The following is a 22686-nucleotide window of genomic DNA, read 5'->3' on the forward strand; positions in this document are numbered from 1 at the left end:
TATTGTTATGTGGAAAAAAACAGATGCATCATATCTTGATGGCCTATCTATTTTAATATATTTAAAATAAACAATAATCAAGTTCTAAGGGGAAAAAGGGAACCAAAATTGAAAGAGCTTACTATATAGGTGAAATAACAGAACTGAAGTAATTCTGTGCGTGTTTGTGTTCTGATATTTGTGTGCTACAAGGCACAGAAATAGGGAAGCAATTATTAGCAATAGTCATTTCAAATCTATTTTTGGAAAAATTACAGAGTTACTTGAAATTCTACTAAATAACTGACATAAATCCTTGAAATTTTAGTGAAACCTACAGGTAATGGACAGCTGGCTCTCATTTTACACAAGGCACTGGAGGATCAGAGGCAAGATCCACGGAGGGGCGGGGTCCTGGGACCAATTCCCTGCAAATACCAAGGGACAACTTACAGAAAAGTATTTAATGATGCCACAATTTTAATATTTGCTATTTCTAGTATACACACAGAAGTGTTAAAACATGTTTCTGTCTCAGATTTTATTTTTGTCAAGTACACACATGCACAGAAAAGAAACAGACCAAGAAATACAGACCTCCTATTTTAAGAAGTCCCTGGCTGCCATTCTGAAATTCTTGACTGGGCAAGTAGAGGATTTAACCCCAAACCAAAGCAGCATCAGAGGAAAAAGCTGGTGGAATGCCCATCTGCATATCTGGGCCATTGCCCACATATGGGCCCCCAGCCAGATGACTCTGGCATCCTGTGCAATGGGGATGCTTCCCATGCAAGCCTTTATTTGAGAAAGAAGGCGAAACAGCTCTGCAGAGATCGGTTCTATGCAACTTCGTGTGTATGAGAAAAGAAGCTGCCCTTGATCTGTGAACCAAGAAACAGAGCCAGGCACTGGGAGAAGTTTCTACATCTTTTTTTTTTCCCCCCCTGGTCAATGTTAGAGCAGAGTGATGCTCAATAACAATGGAAGAGTGAATTAAAGACAAAGACACACATGATGATGTCAGGGTGTAAAAACAGAAAACATTTAAAAGAAAGAAATTTATTGTTATTTTACAACCTAGCAAACTCTCAGCGTATTCTTCCATTATAAGTTTCTGAAATGTTATGTGGAAATTGTTAGTCTTCTCCTTGAATCAGATCAGTTAATGACCTCAAGATTTTACTACCAATGGCATTTATCTCTAAAATTTTAAATTCTCAGAGAGAGAGAAAGTTGTGACAGATAATGTTCTACACTTTCAGAGAACTTTCAAACTTGTCAAATGTACCTAGGAAAATCATAAGATTCTACCTACATTTTTCAATCACTTCATGTCAATGCTTTATTTTGTTTTAAGTAACTAAAGAACTTGTAACTATAAACACTGCATAAAATCACGATTGACACCACTGAAGTACTCCATAATTATGATAAAATTGTTTATGTTTAGTCCATCTAAGCACTCAAGGCCTTCTCCATAAATGTGTACCTCTGAAAAGCTTAGAAACTATGCAGTAGAAAGCAACTGATCATTCTTAATTGTTTCAAACCTGCTTCTCCGCTCAGCTGCACACACGTGTACTAATCTAATTCTTAGTTGCACCTGCTCCAAGTTAGCAATACTTCATAGAGCACATGGCAAGAATGGCATTTTCAAGTGTTAATCTGTTCAGTGTAAATTTGTACTTTCTTTCAAAAGTTTATGACACATAGGCTTTGCATCATATAGGAGTCTGAGGTACAAAAATGTGGGCGGTTTAGAATTTCCTTACTTGAAAGCAAAGCTGTCTTTTCAAACTAAAATAAATTATGCTCCTCCAGATTAGAGCTGATTTTTCACTGAGAAATATCTGAGATATCTGAGTGTTTTTTCAACATTTACATAAAGCACTTTTTGATTCAACCAAACACTGAAGAAAAATAGCAGAAACTCTTTCACAAACTGCTGAAAGCTGTAAGTAAGAAGTTAAATTGTTCTTGTCCTGTACCACCATAACCATCCTGCAAAAGCACTGATGCTTTTTTTTAACTATCTAACATCTTCAGTTTCTGAGCATTAGGACAGAAATGATAAAAAGAAAATTACCTTCTTCAGATTATGAGCTTAGACTCTGGATTCTGCAAATGCAGCAAATCTGTTTCCAGAGCTCACACCCACTTTTCATAAGAATCACCCTAAAATCTGAAGCTGGAGTAATCATACAACTCAAAGATTTTAATGAATGATATATACAGATAATGTTTTTCATAAAATGGAAGTTTTATACTAAATTTCTATAGTATGAGATTCTAATTTCTTGTCTTATGAACTCATTTCCTGATTTTTCAAAGATATGTTTATGCAAACTTGTCTGCCAAATATAAAATTAAATGCACATTTAGCATAAGTAAAAACAAAGATACAGAATCCTGGCAGGTAAATTTCTCTGCACCCTTTGTCTCTGTTCTTCACTTGTTAAAGGATCAGAAGCCTGTATACACTCTGATAACATAACTGATAAATGAGGTTCTCATCTCCTACTAAGTTTAGTTGCAAGTTTATGTAGACATACATATTCCTTAAAGTCTAGTTAAAATAAACTCTACTTACAGAATGGGAGTCAAATGTTTCTAGAAAGTTAGTAGTATTTAACAAAGAAACTTAATCAAGTTTCTACTTCCACCAATTTTTGGCTTCAATTAATTTTAATAAATCTAGAATTTTCTGCACAGCTACAAAAAAGCCCAAATGTTACTGCAACAGACACTAAACATTTCAGAAGTAAACAAAACTTGGTTAACTGTTGTGTCAAACAATGTTACATTCTGGAAACCTGGTTACATAAAAAACAAACTTTGCTCATAATAGCTCATAGATACATAAAGTTTTCAAAAATCTATCAAGAACAAAGGAAACATAAGCACCCATCTACCCTGTGTGCGCACATGCCGCTGGCCCCCAGGTGCGTGTTGTCCCAGTGTTTTCCAACTATTTGCAAAAGATTTTTTTTATTTAAAATTAAATACTGTATTTCTAAGAGGCAACAATTAACAGGAATCTCTGGAGCCCTTTAAGGGTGATCATTTCACCCTATCAAACCAACGGGATGTTCTTTGTCCTTTGTTTTTTTCTTCTGCATCTGCATTAACATGGCTGCTAATTATATTAGTCTGGTGGCACATAAAGTCTGAATGGGAAAAATCACAAGATTCTTACAGAGCTTTAACACTTCTTGGGATTCAAACATATACTTGCTTAGATTGAACATTTTTATATCACAGCTACTTCTATATTGTTAGAGAACTTAGCTTTGATTCAGAATTTCTGTTTCATAAGGGATATAGCACCTTTCTAATACACACTGCATATATGCATGCACATAAATAAGCGCACGCGCGTGCACACACACACACACACCTTTAGCCATATTATATTTAGCTTCTCATTTTTATATTTGTGTTTTTCTAAAACTGTTTAAGTTCTTGAAGAGTTTGTATTCATCACACAAAGTGCCATATAGATCTAATGCCTACATTCACCATAATAAAGCCTAAATGTTAGCTAAACCATATTTTTAGAATTCAAAATTGAAAAGAGCATAAGAATGCTCTTACCCACCCACTCATTCTCACAGCTTTATATGCTTTTACACAGTGAATCAGCAAATGTATTTTTTTCTGAATCATATATGAACTTAAGAATGTTTTGAAAATGTTTATACAGTTTGGCATACCTGGCCTTACTGGTAGTTTACCAAAGCATGCTCTCTAGTTGTTCTGATCAGCTTTATCATTAACAGTAAAACCTTTAATGCATAACTTAATTGAACATGTGGTACACAAAAATGAACTGTTTTACAAGTCACTAAGAAAAATGTAACATTCTTAAAATTATGGTTCCATCTTCTTTTTCTTACAACCCAGTGCATAAGTAATTCACAGACCAAAATATACATCATCAGATAACTTTCCTGGGGAAGAAAAACATCCTTGAGATAATATACAACTAAAAGCACTCCTTCAGCTAAATATTAAAGAAAACAACCACCATCACTCATGAGCTTCATGACAACTGATAAACAATGAAGAACACATCAGTTTCAATAGTAAATCCTTACTCTTTTGATTATTGATTGGGCTCTCAGAAATCTCCGGTCTTGCAGTCCTTTTAGCCTTTATGAAACAATTGTTGTAAATGTGAATGGCTATTCAGATTAACTTATACTTTCCAAGGAAAGCTGTTGGTAACTGGAGTAAGCAAGTACCTCCTACCTCAAATTAACGGGTAAAAGTGGTTTATTTTTCACCTCTAAACTATCCTCAACTCCTCCTTCTATTGCCCTTAAGGAATTTAAATTCAGAGACATGACGTTTTCCTTTATTGGCTCCTTGCCTCTTCGCAACAGTACAACATTCCTCAAGAAGTATATATAATTTTCCATCCCACGGGATCAGACAACAGTATCTATTTCAGAAGCAATTACATACATAATGTAAGATACAACATTTTTTCTTAGAATTGTTTGTATCAATAATAAGTGTGATTTCAGGGCTACTGGTTCAGTCTACAGCAATGCTGTTGCTCATCTAAGTATTTCTCTTCAATCTACATACTTTTAAAACTCAGTGTGTCCTGTAGATCAGACTGCTGTAAGGATACTATCTGCACTACAACAGTGGTTTGTTAGAAGCTTATACTTATCAGACAATATATTTCTTGAAAAATAATACACATCAATGAAGAAACAAAGATACTGCAAAAATTAGTATATAGAAGAAAAGTTAAAAAAAAAAAAAACTATTTGTTTTAACACCTGTATAGTAAATTACATGTGACTATCACGTTGTTACATTAATAGGAACGCAAAGCATAAAAGAACAAGAGCTACCTCTTGCTTTGCTTAAAGAAATTAAAGACAAGTTTAACCCGAACCTGCCAAACTGTCTTCAGAAGAAAAGACATAGGTGGGGGCGGAAAGCCTCACCTCTCCCGTACCCCGCAGCGCGTTTCCCTGAAAGCATTTTAAACATAGGCAATATATCTGTCACCTTTTCTTTTTTCTTCTATTCTAATCAACGGCAGACCTTTTACTGCACTCCCCTGCCCACTATCTCAATGGCACGTTACAGAATAAGAGGACCCAAGTGTCACTTACCAGTTGCATGCCACAGATAAAGATAAGCGTGCACCTGCCACTGCAATAACCCATGGTTTCCGAGACCCCTGCCACAGCCAGACTGTCCCACGTCGGCCACCGTCGAGCCCCCACTTTATCCAATCAGATCGCGGGGAAGGACGGGCAAACCTGCCGAGGGCTCGGGGGCTCCGGGCTGTTGCTGCCAGCGTCCTGGGAAGTGACAGGCATTAGGACCTGCTGGCGCGGCGGCGGCGGTGGCGGCGGCAGCTCCAGCCGCGCCCGCCACACATACCTTCACTCGCTCGGTGCACACGCCGCGCCGCGGGCAGCGCCGCCCGCGGAGACGCGCCCGGGGCCCGCAGGGGCAACAGCGGCAGCCTCGCAGCGCCGCCGCGCCCTCGGGCATCTGGCCGCGAAGTTTCGCCCCCGCCGCTCCCCGCGCCGCCTCGCCCCGCGCGCCCCCCCCAGCGCGGCCGCCGCCCGACGCGCGCTCGCCCCGCGCTCTCCGCGCGCCGGCTCCGGGGGCGGCAGAAGCGCGTGCGGGGCGCTGCCCGCCTCCCTGCGCCGCTCGCGGCTCCTCCGCGCCCCGCGCTGCGGGGCCCGGCGGGCGGGGGCGGAGCGCGGGCCGGGCGGGGGCGTCCGGGCTTCGCGGTCCCGGGCGGCGGCGGCGGCGGCTGCAGCGCGCAGTGATGCGGGGTCCGCGCCGCGTCGCAGCGGCGCTGCCCCTCCCTTCGCCCAGATGTGTTAATCCTCCTACAACAAATCCTTCAACCTGCGCCCCGCCGCCCCCTCGCAGGACGCCGACTTCTTCCAGTCCGGCCGGGGCTACCGCCGAGGGAACCGCTGGCGGCCGCGGCGATGGGGACCCTGGGGTCCGCGGGGCGGAGAGTCCGAGCGGCGTGTCCGGAGCTTGCTGGGCTGGTGTGGCTCCTGCTCCCGCAACCGAGCACGGAGCACTGCGCGCGAGTCAGCCGCTCGTGTGCGTGTGTGTGTGTTTGGGGAAAAGCGGACGAAGAGGAGGGTTAGAGACGGAGGACGGGTGATGAAATAGTGCAGCCTGGCATCCCCGCCGGTCGGAGAGCCCGCGTGGCAGAAGGCTCGGAGGAGAAGGGACGCCGCGGTTGCCGACGAGCTACTAGCCGCGCCCGGCGCCCGGCTCCCGGCTCCCGGCTCCCAAAGATCTGCAGGGGCCGGAGCGTGGAGAGTTACGGAACAGACCCTGAGCCGGAAAAGGCACCGGGTTGCTTCTGGAGTTGGTGGGAAAATTGGGAACTGAGGGGGTGGCGCTTAGGGACGCAGTGAGTTGCTGTAGCTGCTTCAGATGTTTGTTTTCACTCGAGAAATGAGGGGGTCTGAGACAGTTTCCGCACTCAAGTATTTTAGCCTCGGGGGCCGTCCCGGCTGCATGTGGATTCCCGGAGGTGGATGCGCCAGTCCCGGGTCTGGAACGCCGGCCCAAAGCTGTGCCTCTGCTCCTGTAACCTGCGGAGAGACGCGCTTCGGAGCCCGCTGCTGCCACCTGCGGGTGGAAAGCTGAAGAGCAGGGAAGCAGGCTGGTCCAGGTGGCGTCCCCAGGGGCTTGGGTGTCGGGATCCAAGGGTAGTTTGTTTTTTTGTGTTTTGGTTTTTTTTCATAGCCCTGAGCCACTTGTTAAAGCATTTCTACCTTTCCCAGGAAATGAAGGTGTGCTGTAGAGATCCGCCGCGGTACTGAGTCATTGGGATGAAGGAAAGAGAATGGTTTAAGAAACTTAAATAGCAAGTGTCTTCCCACTTCCCCTGAGATGAAGACTGTTAAAAGCACATAAAGCAAACAGCTTTCCCTAGCAAATGAGATTTGGCCCTACTGAGAAAATAGTATTGTGTAGAATAATTTTATGCTGGGAACCACAAATAAGGATCCCAAATGCTTGTTTCCTTTGAATAAATATGATGTATCAGAATGACGAAATAAAAAGAAATTGAATAGGGCATAGGGACCCTAGTCACGGAAGCCTGGAACTGATTTGTCAGTTGTAGACAATCAAAAAGATACTTAATTTGTTATATTTATAGAAGATGAATATTTTGTTACTATACTGAAACGCCTACTTTTAATTACCCTACTTGTAAGTAAACTTTTCTCTGAAAAGTGTCTTTCAACGTTTAATTAAATTATCAGAGCCCAATATGTGCTCTTTCCCATGGAAGGGCCTAGCAAGCACAACACTTGGTAAAACTGAAGCCAGAGGTATTTGGTGGAAAATATTTCTTTCAGCTATTACTCTGTCTTTATACACAGCTTAGATGACCAGTAGAGGCTCGGAATGTAGATATTTTGTAGGTAGGTATTGCCAAGCAAAAAGAAAACTGTAAGTTAATACTCTGTAATGCTTGAAGAAGCTGCTGCCATACTATGAAAAGCATTATGTTACCTTTTAAAGTTTATAATTGCAACAGTGTATTTCTGTGGAGTCATCTACAATCCTGCAATGGTTTCCCTGCAACCAACAACAGCCCAAGTGGCCTTTAGACTGCACAGGTAAGCAGATAGCATAATGCTGTCTGTAGCTGAGTGTAGGCACCCCACCCACAGTCCTTGTATTCTTCCCATTTAGAACACGCCCATCTTCTTTCTGTAAGCATCTGGGGCTGCTGCAGTCTTTTCCTGCCCACAGAAGGTGTTTGGCTGGGAGTGAAGGTACAGCCTCAAGAGCACCCCTCACCCAGTGATGGATGAGAGTTGGGGGATACATTTCCCAACCTTCTCAGCCCAGAGATATGAAACCCTGAGACATTCTCTTGACTACATTATTAATTTCCTCACCAGCATGGAGCCCATGGTGCCCACAATTGCCCATGCTGGTAACCCACTCATCCATCCTCTCTGAATTAGCTTCCTTCCCTTCCCTGCCTCATCTCCCTGTTCCTCTACCAGTGCTTCCTGAAATCATCCAGAAATAAAACACTCAAATCCTGTGTCAGGGCGGCCTCCGGAGAAGACCAGCAGAAGGCAATCTTTAAGGGTTTTTATTCCCGATCTGACGTCATCGGCACAGTGTTCTCAGAAGAGAACCAGAGGCATATTCAGTGTTTATACCCACTGTTGCACTTACTGTGCACACCCACTGCCTGACATGCTACCCCTAATCATCTCGTTCATTACTCACAGGAAACTGGTGAGTTGTGCAATGTTCATTTTAAAGGCACCCTTGTGTATAGGGTTTTGTACCATCAGTGGTTTCAGACATCTGGGGGTCTTGGCACATCTCCCACAGATGAAGAGGAACTACTATTTCTTGATCACAGATGCACATGTTCTCTGTGGCAGAATTAAGAGTGTGGTGAAGGCATGTCTGTGAAACATCAAAATCTGCTTTTCTGTTCTCTCATATTGGTATTTTACTGTACTTATTTGTCAATCTTTTAGAATTCTATACAGAAGTGATGACTTAAAATATTTAGAAGGATGATGACACATATTTTGTTCTCTTTTTTTCCCCAGCTTTATTGAGATCACACTTTATTATCTCTAAACTTAATTCACATAACATCTTTTAGATAGCATATAGGCTATGCCTGCTTTATGAAAATGTGCTGTAGTGGGAGAGACAGTTCCATTTCTTAAGGTGGCTTTGCCCTTCCTATGCCATTTCCTGTTGTCTCTGGAGCTTTAGTGGAAAAGACTAAAGAGAGAATTCCAACTCTCCCACAGATGTGCATGAAAGAGAGAGAGAATCTCAAATTGGAATGGTGGTTGCACTTTCATTCAGAAATAAAGTCACATACTATTCAGCTCTATAATGTTCTCAGGGCTTTTGTTGACTAGTCTGGTGATACAACTACTGTTAATTATCTTGTTTCTGTGGGGAGGATGCCAAGGTCAGCCACATCTCTAAGACTGACCTCGGTATCCTGGGCTAAAGCATTTTCAAGGTTATTTCACACCTGTTATCTCATTTATCTGCCTGATACAATGTACTAGGTACACAGCCATGGAATGAGTTGCCGTCTGCTCAACACTCAGCCACTTCAACAGGAGCAAAAGCTCAAGCCTGGCTTTGTAATACCACTGAGCAATTTCACTCCGAGTTTCACTCGGTCTCCATTCATTATGGTTTGAAAACCCAAAGGCAGCAATTAAACTTTACAATCGCAAAACCAACAAATTTAATTTACTGTATATTTGTACAAACTTAGATTTTTTTTCTTATTTGGAAAACAAACAGCTATTAGGAAACAATATTTTGTAAATAAATTTAAAAAGAAAATAATCACTTATAATCCTTCCGTCCAGAGATAATCTTTTTGTCATTTTTACACATTTTATTTTACAAAAATGGGATTATATAATACATAATATATATGTAATCTACTTTTTTCACTTAATAGATTAAGAACATATGTCTAAATTATTAACTATTAAACACATGGACTCTGCAGTCAGTTTAACTATATAATCCAAGCTCTGCCACTTATCAACTATGTAACCTTCAGCAAATTGCTTCACTATCTGTATTTTAGCTTCTTTGTAAAAAGAAGCAGGGAGTTATAATGCATATATATATATATATATATATATCATAAGGTTGTTCGGAGTATTAAGTAAAGCATTATGTAAAGCTTTTAAAACAGTGCCTGGCCCATAGTTAATATTTTCCCATTGTTATTTATCATTATTCTGTATACAACATAGCTTTAATGGCTGCATAACATCCCAATGTAAGCAAATATCCCAGTTATTTAATTCATATCTTTTTCTCAGACATACAAGTTTTATGGTGAGCAGACAAACGGACCCTCAAATATGTCCACACAGTAATCCCTAGGACCAGTGAATATGCTACCTTAAGTGGCAAAAGAGATTTTTGAATATGTGATTACATTAGGAATCTTGAGATGGGAACCTCAACAGCCTGGACTGTTGAGGTTTAAATGTAACCAGTCAGCCCTTAAAAGCTGACAACAACTGGGAGGTGGGGAGAAAGAGAAGATAATGAACGAAGGGTCGGGGGATGCAAGGTGAGAAGACATTCCACCCACCATTCCTGGATGTGTAGATGGAGAAAGTAGCTTATGATTCAAGGAAGGTAGTTGTGTCCTCTGGCAGCTAGAAAGGGTAAGAAACAGAATCTCTTGGCTTCCAGGAGGAAGACATTCATGCCTACAACTGGATTTTAGCCAACTGAGACCCATGTCAGATCTCTGACCTAATACAAAACTGTAAGATAATTAATGTGCTATTTTTAAGCCACTAAATTTGTCTTAATTTGTCATAGCAGCAGTAGAAAATCGATACAGTTTGCTTCCAGTGTTTCAATATTATACACTTTACAACATTTAAATTTGTAGGCATGTCATCACTTACATTTTGATTATTCCCATATTATATATTTCTAGAAGTGAACTAGTGAGACAAAGAATGAGCAAAATCATGATGCTTTTGATAAACAAATCCCAATTTCCTCAGAGGATTTCTACAGATTTACACCTGTAGAGAATGCGCTTGCAGTTCCCCTATGCCTTTATCAGTAATGGACATTATCATTTTTAAATAACTTTTTCACCTTCCATTTTAACTTGCATGTCTTTTATGCAGTGATTATTTATTGAATACCTAGCACATATGCTAAGATGAACTGTGGCCTAGAAATATATCACATTGACTCTCATTTTCCTGTGATGATTCCTCTCGAAAGTTCAGGTCCATTTCTAATAATATTATCTAATGACAGATTCTATAGTACAGGCCATAGCAATAAGAATCCATTTATCTATGTGACCAAAATGCTGGCCTTCAGAGATACTGATAAGCCAAGATGACAGAGTATGCCATGATAAGGATGAAGAGCTGTGTTTGAGTAACCAGCCATGTTTTTGTGTTAGCCATTTGAGTTATATTTCTCTAAATTAAATTATTTTAATTTGTGATTTATGTGAATTTTACTTAGAAGATCAAGTAAAGTACCATAAATATGCTGAGATTTTGGTACCTATTTGCTGGAGAAAAACTGCGTACATTAACTTGAATATTATTAACTTGAACATTTTATCATATTTACTATGAGCTATTCTAAGGCATATTAATATAATTATTTCATAAGTAATAAGACCCAGTTATTATTTTATTAGATTATCTCATAGAAGACATGCAACTTTAGGAGAAAAATATTTATCAGAGATTAGAAAATCTGTTTTGTCATCTTTTTATTTTCCTCTCAGTTGTATTGATTTTTTCCTTCAACATCAAGAATTGACAAATAAGTGTGAGGATAAGCTAGGAGCTCTAGTTGCTATTTTTATGTAACAATCTACTCTGAACAAAATGGCTTTGAACAGTGATTTTATTATGCTCAACGGTTCTATAGGTCAGGAATTTGAAGAGGGTTCACTGGGGAAAGTGTCTCAGCTCCCCACTGTCTGGGGCTTCAGCTGGAAAGACTTTTAAGACAGGGGATAGCTCTGTGGCGGGGGCAGAGATCACCCGAAGATTCACACACTCACAAGTCTGACACCTGGGCTGGCAGGACTTGAAGACCTGGAAGGTGGAGGAGATCACTACAGGTGGCCTCTCTTGTAGCTGGGCTTCCTCCAAGCGTGGCTGCCTCAGAGTGGGCACAGCACTCCTTACAAAAGCGTGGCTGCCTCAGAGTGGGCACGGCACTCCTTACATAAGCGTGGCTGCCTCAGAGTGGGCACAGCACTCCTTACAAAAGCGTGGCTGCCTCAGAGTGGGCACGGCACTCCTTACATAAGCGTGGCTGCCTCAGAGTGGGCACGGCACTCCTTACAAAAGCGTGGCTGCCTCAGAGTGGGCACGGCACTCCTTACAAAAGCGTGGCTGCCTCAGAGTGGGCACGGCACTCCTTACCTGGCGGCCGAGGGCACCACGCACAAGTTTCCAGCATACGAGGCAGAAGCTGCACTTACTCTTATCCCCCCACCTCAGAAGTCAGCCAGCTCCACTCCCACCATAGTCAGTCGGTCCCCAGGAAGTCACAAGTCCACTCTACTTAAAGGGGAACAGGACATCCAGGTGCCCGTCCTCATGAATGGAGGAATGTCAAAAAAGGTGAGGGACAAGTCTTCAAACCTCTGTTTTAAAAACTGAATTATGGAGAGGGGGCTAAGATGGCGGAGGAATAGGACGGGGAGACCACTCTCTCCCCACAAATTTATAGAAAGAACATCTGAACGCTGAGCAAACTTCACAAAACTACTTCTGAACGCTGGCAGAGGACGTCAGGCATCCAGAAAGACAGCGCATTATCTTCGAAAGCAGGTAGGAGAAATTATAAAAGATAAAAAGAGAGACTAAAGAGTTAGGGACGGAGACCCGTCCCGGGGAGGGAGTCGTAAAAGAGGAGAAATTTCCAAGCACCAGGAAACCCTCTCACTGGCAGGTTTGGGGGAAGATTTCGAATCTCGGAGGGCAACATAACTGGGAGAAAAAATAAATAAAACCCACAGATTACGTGCCTAAAGGCAACTCCCAGCAAAGAACCCCAGACGCTCGCATCCGCCACCAGCAAGTGAGGGCTGAACGGAGAGGAGCGGGCGGCACTGCTTAGGGTAAGGACTGGGCCCAAACGCCCTGAGGGCAATCTGAGGGAGCTAATGTGAGAGCGATACCAGAGGAGAGCTAGCCGGCTGCGGACCGCCCCATCCCCCGCCGGACGCAGCGGGCAGGCGGGGCCAGCCAGAGCCGGAAAGGGGCAAACTCGGCCCCAGAGAGGGCATCCCCCACCAATCTACAAACAGGCTCCCAGTTTCTAAACAAAGACTGCCTGAGATCCCGGAGGGTCGACAGCCGCCGGGAGGGTCGCAGCCGGAGACCAGCTCCCCAGAACCGACACAAAGCACACCGGAGCCGGGCGCGCCCGTAAACCGAGGCGGGTCTCCAGGGAGGTGATAAGCCGCACCGCCCCAACAGGGGAGAGTGCGTTCGCCAAACTCCTGGCCGCCTGAGCTGCTCCGACCGGGAACGGCACAAACCGCGGGCGCAACCGAGTCTGCGTCTGCGCCTTTGTGGAGTACCCGGGAACCTGAACCTGAGCGGCTTAGACCTGGGAAGTGCACGCATCTCAGGGCCCACTCCCCGGCCGAGTAACCTGAAGCCTGAGCAGGGTAGACGGGGAAAGCACACATGCCGTGAGCGGGGGCGAACCCAGTGCGGGCGAGACACTGCGAGCTCACCACACACACGCCAGTGATATAGGTTTGCAGTGTTCCTCCCTCCCCACAGCACGACTGAACAAGTGAACCTAAAGAGACCACCTCTGCCCCTTTGTGGCAGGGCGGAAATTAGACACTGAAGAGACCTCCAAACAGAAGCCAAATAAGCAGAGGGAAGCGCATTGGAAGTGACAGGCCAACAGATTAAAATCCCTGTAGTTAACACCGACTGCATTGAAAGGGGCCTATAGATCTTGAAAAGTATAAGCAGGAACAAGGATCTATCTGAAACTGAACAGACCCCACACTGCTCACAACAGCCCCAGAGAAAGTCCGGGATACATATTTTTACTATTATCATTTTTTTTTTTAATTTTTTTCTTTAAGTCCTCTATTACACCTTTAATTTTCATTTTCATAACCCACTATTACCTTGCAAAAAAAACCCCTATTTTTAAAGCAAACTGCATACATATATCTTATACCTTTTTTCTTTTTCTTACTGTTGCTTTCCTGTTTTACTTTTTTTTACTGTTTCTTTTTTTTACTGTTCTACTGTTTTACTGTTTTTTTCTTTTTACACTGTTTTCTTTTTTGTTTTTTTTATATTGTATGTTTTATAAGAGTATAATCTCTACTCTAGATTTTTAATCTTTGTTTTACATATTTGATATCAATTTTGTACATTTAAGAACCCAATCTTTAGTACCCATTTTCACTCAGGAGTGTGATTACTGGCTTGATTACTCTCTCCCCCTATTGACACTCTTTCTTCTCCCCCAGGGAACCTCTATCTCCCACCCTCCTCCTTCTCTTCTCAACCCAATTCTGTGAATCTCTGAGGGTGTTCTGGGCACCGGAGAACACTTCAGGAACATAATACCGCCCAGATCTCTCTCTCCCCTCTTGATTCCTCCCTTTCTACTCATGCTCACCTCTATTACCTTCCTCCCCCTCTCTATGTATCTCTGTGAACCTCTCTGAGGGTTCCAGACTGTGGAGAGCACAGAGGGAAGTGCTTACTGGCTAGACTGCTCTCTCCACGTTTGAGTCCCCCTCTTCTCCTCCTAGTCACCTCAACCCCCCCCCCCCACTTCACCTCTCCATGTAACTCAGTGAACCTTTCTGGGTATCCCTCACTGTGGAGAATCTTTTCACCATTAACCTAAAAGTTTTATTATTGATGCTGTATGGATGGAGAAGTCTTGAGGCTACTGCAAGAATAAGACTGAAAGCCAGGGGAAACATTAATTAATAAGAGATCATCCAATAGCCTCCATGTATACACTGAAACCAAGCTCCACCCAAGAGCCAATAAGTTCCAGAGTAAGACATACCATGCAAATTCTCCAGCAACACAGGAACATAGCCCTGAGCATCAACATACAGGCTGCCCAGAGGCACACCAAATCCATAGACATCTCAAAACTCAATACTAGACACTCCATTGCACTCTAGAGAGAAGAAATCCAGCTCCACCCACCAGAACACCGACACAAGCTCCCTCATCCAGGAAACCTTGACAAGCCACCCGTCCAACCCCACCCACAGTGAGGAACCTCCACAATAAAGAGGAACTTCAAACTACAAGAATACAGAAAGGCCACGCCAAACACAGCAATCTAAACAAGATGAAAAGGCAGAGAAATACTCAGCAAGCAAAGGAAAATGAGAAATGCCCACCAAACCAAACAAAAGAGGAGGAGATAGGGAATCTATCTGAAAAAGAATTTAGAATAATGATAATAAAAATGATCCAAAATCTTGAAAGCAAAATGGAGGTACAGATAAATAGCCTGGAGACAAGGATTGAGAGGATGCAAGAAATGTTTACCAAGGACCTAGAAGAAATAAAAAGGAGTCAATATATAATGAATAATGAAATAAAGGAGATAAAAGACACTCTGGAGGGAACCAACAGTAGAATAACGGAGGCAGAAGATAGGATAAGTGAGGTAGAAGATAGAATGATGGAAATAAACGAAGCAAAGAGGAAAAATGAAAAAAGAATCAAAAGAAATGAGGAAAACCTCAGGGACCTCTGGGACAATATGAAATGCCTCAACATTCGAATCATAGGAGTCCCAGAAGAAGAAGATAAAAGGAAAGGCCATGAAAAAATACTCGAGGAGATAATCGTTGAAAATTTCCCTAAAATGAGGAAGGAAATAGTCACATAAGTCCAAGAAACCCAGAGAGTCCCAAACAGGATAAACCCAAGGCGAAACACCCCAAGACACATATTAATCAAATTAACAAAGATCAAACACAAAGAACAAATATTAAAAGCAGCAAGGGAAAAACAACAAATAACACACAAGGGGATTCCCATAAGGATAACAGCTGATCTTTCAATAGAAACCCTTCAGGCTAGAAGGGAATGGCAGGACATACTTAAAGTAATGAAAGAGAATAATCTACAACCCAGATTACTGTACCCAGCAAGGATCTCATTCAGATATGAAGGAGAATTCAAAAACTTTACAGACAAGCAAGAGCTGAGGGAATTCAGCACCACCAAATCAGCTCTCCAACAAATGCTAAAGGATCTTCTCTAAACAGGAAACACAGAAAGGATGTTTAAACACGAACTCAAAACAACAAAGTAAATGGCAACAGGATCATACTTATCAATAATTACCTTAAATGTAAATGGGTTGAATGCCCCAACCAAAAGACAAAGGCTGGCTGAATGGATACAAAAACAAGACCCCTATATATGCTGTCTACAAGAGACTCACCTCAAAACTAGGGACACATACAGACTGAAAGTGAAGGGATGGAAAAATATATTTCATGCAAACGGAGACCAAAAGAAAGCAGGAGTTGCAATACTCATTTCAGATAAAATAGACTTTAAAATACAGGCTGTGAAAAGGGACAAAGAAGGACACTACATAATGATCAAAGGGTCAATCCAAGAAGAAGATGTAACAATTATAAATATATATGCACCCAACATAGGAGCACCACAATATATAAGGCAAATACTAACAAGTATGAAAGGGGAAATTAACAGTAACACAATAATAGTGGGAGACTTTAATACTCCACTCACACATATGGATAGATCAACTAAACAGAAAATTAACAAGGAAACACAAACTTTAAATGATACAATAGACAAATTAGAATTAATTGATATTTACAGGACTTTCCACCCCAAAACAATCAATTTCACCTTTTTCTCAAGTGCACACGGAACTTTCTCCAGGATAGATCACATCCTGGGCCATAAATCTAGCCTTGGTAAATTCCGAAAAATTGAAATCAACCCAGCCATCTTCTCTGACCACAATGCAGTAAGATTAGACCTCAGTTACAGGAGAAAAACTATTAAAAATTCCAACACATCGAGGCTAAACAACACGCTTCTGAATAACCAACAAATCACAGAAAAAATCAAAAAAGAAATCAAATTATGCATAGAAACGAATGAAAATGAAAACACAACAACCCAAAACCTATGGGACACTGTAAAAGCAATGCTAAGGGGAAGGTTCATAGCAATACAGGTGTACCTCAAGAAACAAGAAAAAAAATCAAATAAATCAACTAACTCTACACCTAAAGCAACTAGAGAAGGAAGAAATGAAGAACCCCAGGGTCAGTAGAAGGAAAGAAATCTTAAAAATTAGGGCAGAAATAAATGCAAAAAAACCAAAAGAGACCATAGCAAAAATCAACAAAACTAAAAGCTGGTTTTTCGAGAAGATAAACAAAATTGACAAGCCATTAGCCAGAGTCATCAAGAAACAAAGGGAGAAGAATCAGATCAACAAAATTAGAAATGAAATGGAAAGATCACAACAGACTACACAGAAATACAAAGGATCATAAGAGACTACTACCAACAGCTATATGCCAATAAAATGGACAACTTGGAAGAAATGGACAAATTCTTAGAAAAGTATAACTTTCCAAAACTGAACCAGGAAGAAATAGAAGATCTTAACAGACCCATCACAAGCACGGAAATTGAAACTGTAATCAGAAATCTTCCAGCAAACAAAAGCCCAGGACCAGACGGCTTCACAGCTGAATTCTACCAAAAATTTAGAGAAGAGCTAACACCTGTCCTACTCAAACTCTTCCAGAAAATTGCAGAAGATGGTAAACTTCCAAACTCATTCTATGAGGCCACCATCACCCTAATTCCAAAACCAGACAAAGATGCCACAAAAAAAGAAAACTACAGGCCAATATCACTGATGAACATAGATGCAAAAATCCTTAATAAAATTCTAGCAAACAGAATCCAACATCATATTAAAAAGATCATACATCATGACCAAGTGGGCTTTATCCCAGGAATGCAAGGATTCTTTAACATCCGCAAATCAATCAATGTAATACACCACATTAACAAATTGAAAGAAAAAAACCATATGATTATCTCAATAGATGCAGAAAAAGCCTTTGACAAAATTCAACATCCATTTATGATAAAAACCCTCCAGAAAGCAGGAATAGAAGGAACATACCTCAACATAATAAAAGCTATATATGACAAACCCACAGCAAACATTATCCTCAATGGTGAAAAATTGAAAGCATTTCCCCTAAAGTCAGGAACAAGGCAAGGATGCCCACTTTCACCACTACTATTCAACTTAGTTTTGGAAGTTTTGGCCACAGCAATCAGAGTGGAAAAAGAAATAAAAGGAATACAGATAGGAAAAGAAGAAGTAAAACTCTCACTGTTTGCAGATGACATGATCCTCTACATAGAAAACCCTAAAGATTCTACCAGAAAATTACTAGAGTTAATCAATGAATATAGTAAAGTTTCAGGATATAAAATTAACACACAGAAATCCCTTGCATTCCTATACTCCAATAATGAGAAAACAGAAAGAGAAATTAAGGAAACAATACCATTCACCATTGCAACAAAAAGAATAAAATACTTAGGAATATATCTACCTAAAGAAACAAAAGACTTGTATATAGAAAACTATAAAACACTGATGAAAGAAATCAAAGAGGACACAAACAGATGGAGAAATATACCGTGTTCATGGACTGGAAGAATTAATATAGTGAAAATGAGTATACTACCCAAAGCAATCTATAGATTCAATGCAATCCCTATCAAGCTACCAATGGTATTTTTCACAGAACTAGAACAAATCATTTCACAATTTGTATGGAAATATAAGAAATCTCGAATAGCCAAAGCAATCTTGAGAAAGAAGAATGGAACTGGAGGAATCAACCTGCCTGACTTCAGGCTCTACTACAAAGCCACAGTCATCAAGACAGTATGGTACTGGCACAAAGATAGAAATATAGATCAATGGAACAAAATAGAAAGCCCAGAGATAAACTCACGCACCTATGGACACCTTATCTTCGACAAAGGAGGCAAGAATATACAATGGAGAAAAGACAATCTCTTTAACAAGTGGTGCTGGGAAAACTGGTCAACCACTTGTAAAAGAATGAAACTAGAACACTTCCTAACACCATACACAAAAATAAACTCAAAATGGATTAAAGATCTAAATGTAAGACCAGAAACTATAAAACTCCTAGAGGAAAACATAGGCAAAACCCTCTCTGACATAAACCACAGCAGGATCCTCCATGACCCACCTCCCAGAATATTGGAAATAAAAGCAAAAATAAACAAATGGGACCTAATTAAAATTAAAAGCTTTTGCACAACAAAGGAAACTATAAGCAAGGTGAAAAGACAGCCTTCAGAATGGGAGAAAATAATAGCAAACGAAGCAACATACAAACAATTAATCTCTAAAATATACAAGCAACTCCTGCAGCTGAATTCCAGAAAAATAAACGACCCAATCAAAAAATGGGCCAAAGAACTAAACAGACATTTCTCCAAAGAAGACATACAGATGGCTAACAAACACATGAAAAGATGCTCAACATCACTCATTATTAGAGAAATGCAAATCAAAACCACAATGAGGTACCATTTCACACCAGTCAGAATGGCTGCTATCCAAAAGTCTACAAGCAATAAATGCTGGAAAGGGTGTGGAGAAAAGGGAACCCTCTTACACTGTTGGTGGGAATGCAAACTAGTACAGCCACTATGGAGAACAGTGTGGAGATTCCTTAAAAGACTGGGAATAGAACTGCCATATGACCAAGCAATCCCACTGCTGGGCATACACACCGAGGAAACCAGAATTGAAAGAGACGCGTGTACCCCAATGTTCATTGCAGCACTGTTTACAATAGCCAGGACATGGAAGCAACCTAGATGTCCATCAGCAGAGGAATGGATAAGGAAGCTGTGGTACATATACACAATGGAATATTACTCAGCCATTAAAAAAATACATTTGAATCGGTTCTATTGAGATGGATGAAACTGGAGCCCATAATACAGAATGAAGTAAGCCAGAAAGAAAAACATCAATACAGTATACTAATGCATATATATGGAATTTGAAAGATGGTAACAATAACCCTATATGCGAGACAGAATAAGAGACACAGATGCATAGAACAGTCTTATGGACTCTGAGGGAGAAGGTGAGGGTAGGATGTTCTGGGAGAATATCATTGAAACATGTATATTATCATATGTGAAACAGAACACCATTCCATGTTCGATGCATGAGACAAATGCTCAGGGCTGGGGCAATGGGATGGCCCAGAGGGATGGGATGGGGAGGGAGGTGGGAGGGGGGTCCAGGAAGGGGAACACGTGTAAACCCATGGCTGATTCATGTCAATGTATGGCAAAAACTACTATAATATTGTAAAGTAATTAGCCCCCAACTAAAATAAATACATTTATTTGAAAAAAAATAAAAAAAAACTGAATTATAATTAAAGGGAACTTACTGTTTCCTGAAAACTGAAATAAGTAAAAATTTAAATGTAGACATCAGTGATATTTTGTCATAATAAAAAGAGTTAGCTTGATACTAATATCTCAGAGAAACCAGTTGATTGAACATGAAAGAAAGTGATGCTCTGAATTAACTAGAATAAGAATTGATTCATGGTAATTTGACTTTGGGTTTCAACTTTGTGGAGAAGGGAAGAAGAATATATTTCATCCATTCAAAGAACTTTACATTTTCAAAAGCCAGTTAAAAGCTGAGATTCATTTCCGACAATTATGAGATGAGGAGTAGAGTATTTAAACCATTCAATAGAGTAATACTAAACAAATGATTAGTTTTTAGTGAGGCAGTGGTAATATGTACTCTACATCTTTTTCTACGCAATTAAGATTTATTGCATGGCTTGAAAGTATCTTTCCTGATGAGGTAGTTACTGTTCAATTTCTTTATTTGCTATGCTTTCCCCAGATTATCCTTCTACAACCCTAATAAATACAAATTTAATACAATATTAGAAAGTAACAAAGAGAAATGTTAGGAAAATATAGTGTAGTTACTAACAACAGGATTAATTCAAAATCCTTACACAGTGGTATGTTTTGAGCTTCTGAAGGGAAAAAAAAATAAATCCCTAAACACAGTTGTGTCTTTTTATAGTTAAGATGTTCAGTAATATAAATGTGTGCTCAGTGGCTTTAGTCATGTCCAGTTCTTTGTGACTCCACGCACTGTAACCCATCAGGCTCCTCTGTCTATGGATTTTCCCAGAAATAACTCTTGAGGGGTTGCTGTTTCCTCCTCCAAGGGATAATCCCACACAGGGATCAAACCAGCATCTCCTGTATCTCCTGAATTAGCGGTCAGATTCTTTACCACTGAGCCACCTGGGAAGCCAGTATAAATACAATATTCTAATCAAATGTTTGTTTTCCCTTTTAGAGGGAGAAGATGGGATACTGAATTTAAGTTGTCCTTTTAAATCTGGAGGTGGATGAAGGAAGCAGGCATTTCTGGTTTACCTTCTTTAGGTAAACTATGGTAAACTACCTTCTTTAGGTAAAATTTCTTTAGGACTATGACTTCCTCGTAAATCTGTTTTGCCTCCATTGCCCATCCTGGTAATATGCTGTGCAAACAATGATTCTGAGATGCTTCCAATAGGCTTTGCCCAGGCATTTTGTGGAAAATACAGGTGTTTCTTTGATATCTTCTGAGAATGGTCTTGGAGGGGATGGGTACGGCTGATGATCTCCCCTTCCCATAAGATTTCTGTCTTCACATATGCCTTCTTGGAAAAACCACAGAAGCACTTACTTCAAATCATAATAAAATTCTTATTAGTTTTAATACTGTTCAGCCCAATAACCAGGTCTCTGGATGTCACAACAGTATCATTGTATGTCTCCAGCCAGCACTGCCAGCCTGACTCAGGATTCCTCTGTGGGGCCATAAAGAATTTCTGGATACTGTCCACATGACTCAGGAGCCCAGGGGCCACTGGAGAACAGTACCCAGGCCTTCACTCTGCCCAACCACATCACCTTGCCAATTTCTGATGTTGCAGCCCCATGTCAGGGTTGTGGGGGTGGGAAATGTGGCAAAACAATTCTCCTTTAGACACTGCCTGCAGTCTATATAGTCCAAGGGGTCGCAAATAATCAGACATGACTGAGCTACTTCACTTTCACTTGCAGTCTATACCCACCAGGCAGGGATTTCAACCTCACCCAGAGCAGATGGGAAGAGACTGGGAAATGCCCTTCCCTTTGTCTACTACTCCTGCTTCTGCCACAAATCTACTTTTCAGCATCAGTTCGGTGGCTGAAAGTGGTGAGTTTCCTTCTCTTCTCACTCCCTAGCCCAGAAACCTTCTCTGAATGATGTTTTCTGTCCTTCAAGAGGGGACACTAATAGAAGATGGGGTGCAGGGAGACAGCAGCAAGCAGAAAAGGAACTGTTACGCTTGAGAACAGCTGCAAGTCGAGTGAAACAGATAATTAGCCTTTAGGGGCTAACACGTGGAAGATAAGGAGAGAATGTAAAAATTACCATCGCCCTCCCACCCCCCCCCCCCAAAAAATTAAGAGCCGTAAGTAGAGTTGAGGGTTGAGGGCTATGGCAGTTCAGACAAGGGGAAGTTACCACCACCCATGTGAATCAGCAATAGTTATTTGAGCTGGCTCAAGTCTTAGAGGTGGAAAAATTACAGGTCCAGACTCAGCAAGTAGGTCAGTTTAGCTGCAACATAAGGTGCCCGGAGGAGGAGAAAAGACAGCAATGACAGGTCTGAATGTCAGTCTGAAGAGCTGGACTTTACTGAGTAGGCAATAAGGGACTTACTATAGTTCTTGAGAAGAGAAGACGAGCTATGCCCTAGAAAGATTCACCTTGGAGATGTATGTAAAACAGATGGGAAAGAAGGGAGTATAGGTGTAGAAGGCCACCAAAAACTAAAGCCGTTAATCATTGCTCCATGTTGTATATACTAGGGACAAGATATCTAGAATATTTTTAATCTAACATTTTAGATAGTTCCATTTCATCTATTTTTTCAACCCTTTGCAAAGTAAATGCATATGATAAATTTGATACTCTACAGATTTTTGG

At 41.1% G+C, this 22686-nt stretch overlaps 1 long non-coding RNA gene across 1 annotated transcript; it reads left to right on the forward strand.

Moving 5' to 3' along the window:
- The first annotated feature begins 12189 nt into the window (after window positions 1-12189).
- LOC145521701 (uncharacterized) lies at window positions 12190-17441 on the forward strand. Its single transcript, XR_014065604.1, has 2 exons — window positions 12190-12356; window positions 15236-17441. It is a non-coding gene; the product is annotated as an uncharacterized LOC145521701 (long non-coding RNA).
- The last annotated feature ends 5245 nt before the right edge of the window (window positions 17442-22686 follow it).

Source organism: Giraffa tippelskirchi, chromosome 9, assembly GCF_054371585.1.
Source record: "Giraffa tippelskirchi isolate mGirTip1 chromosome 9, T2T-mGirTip1v1.2.pri, whole genome shotgun sequence".
Classification (NCBI taxonomy): Eukaryota; Metazoa; Chordata; class Mammalia; order Artiodactyla; family Giraffidae; genus Giraffa; species Giraffa tippelskirchi.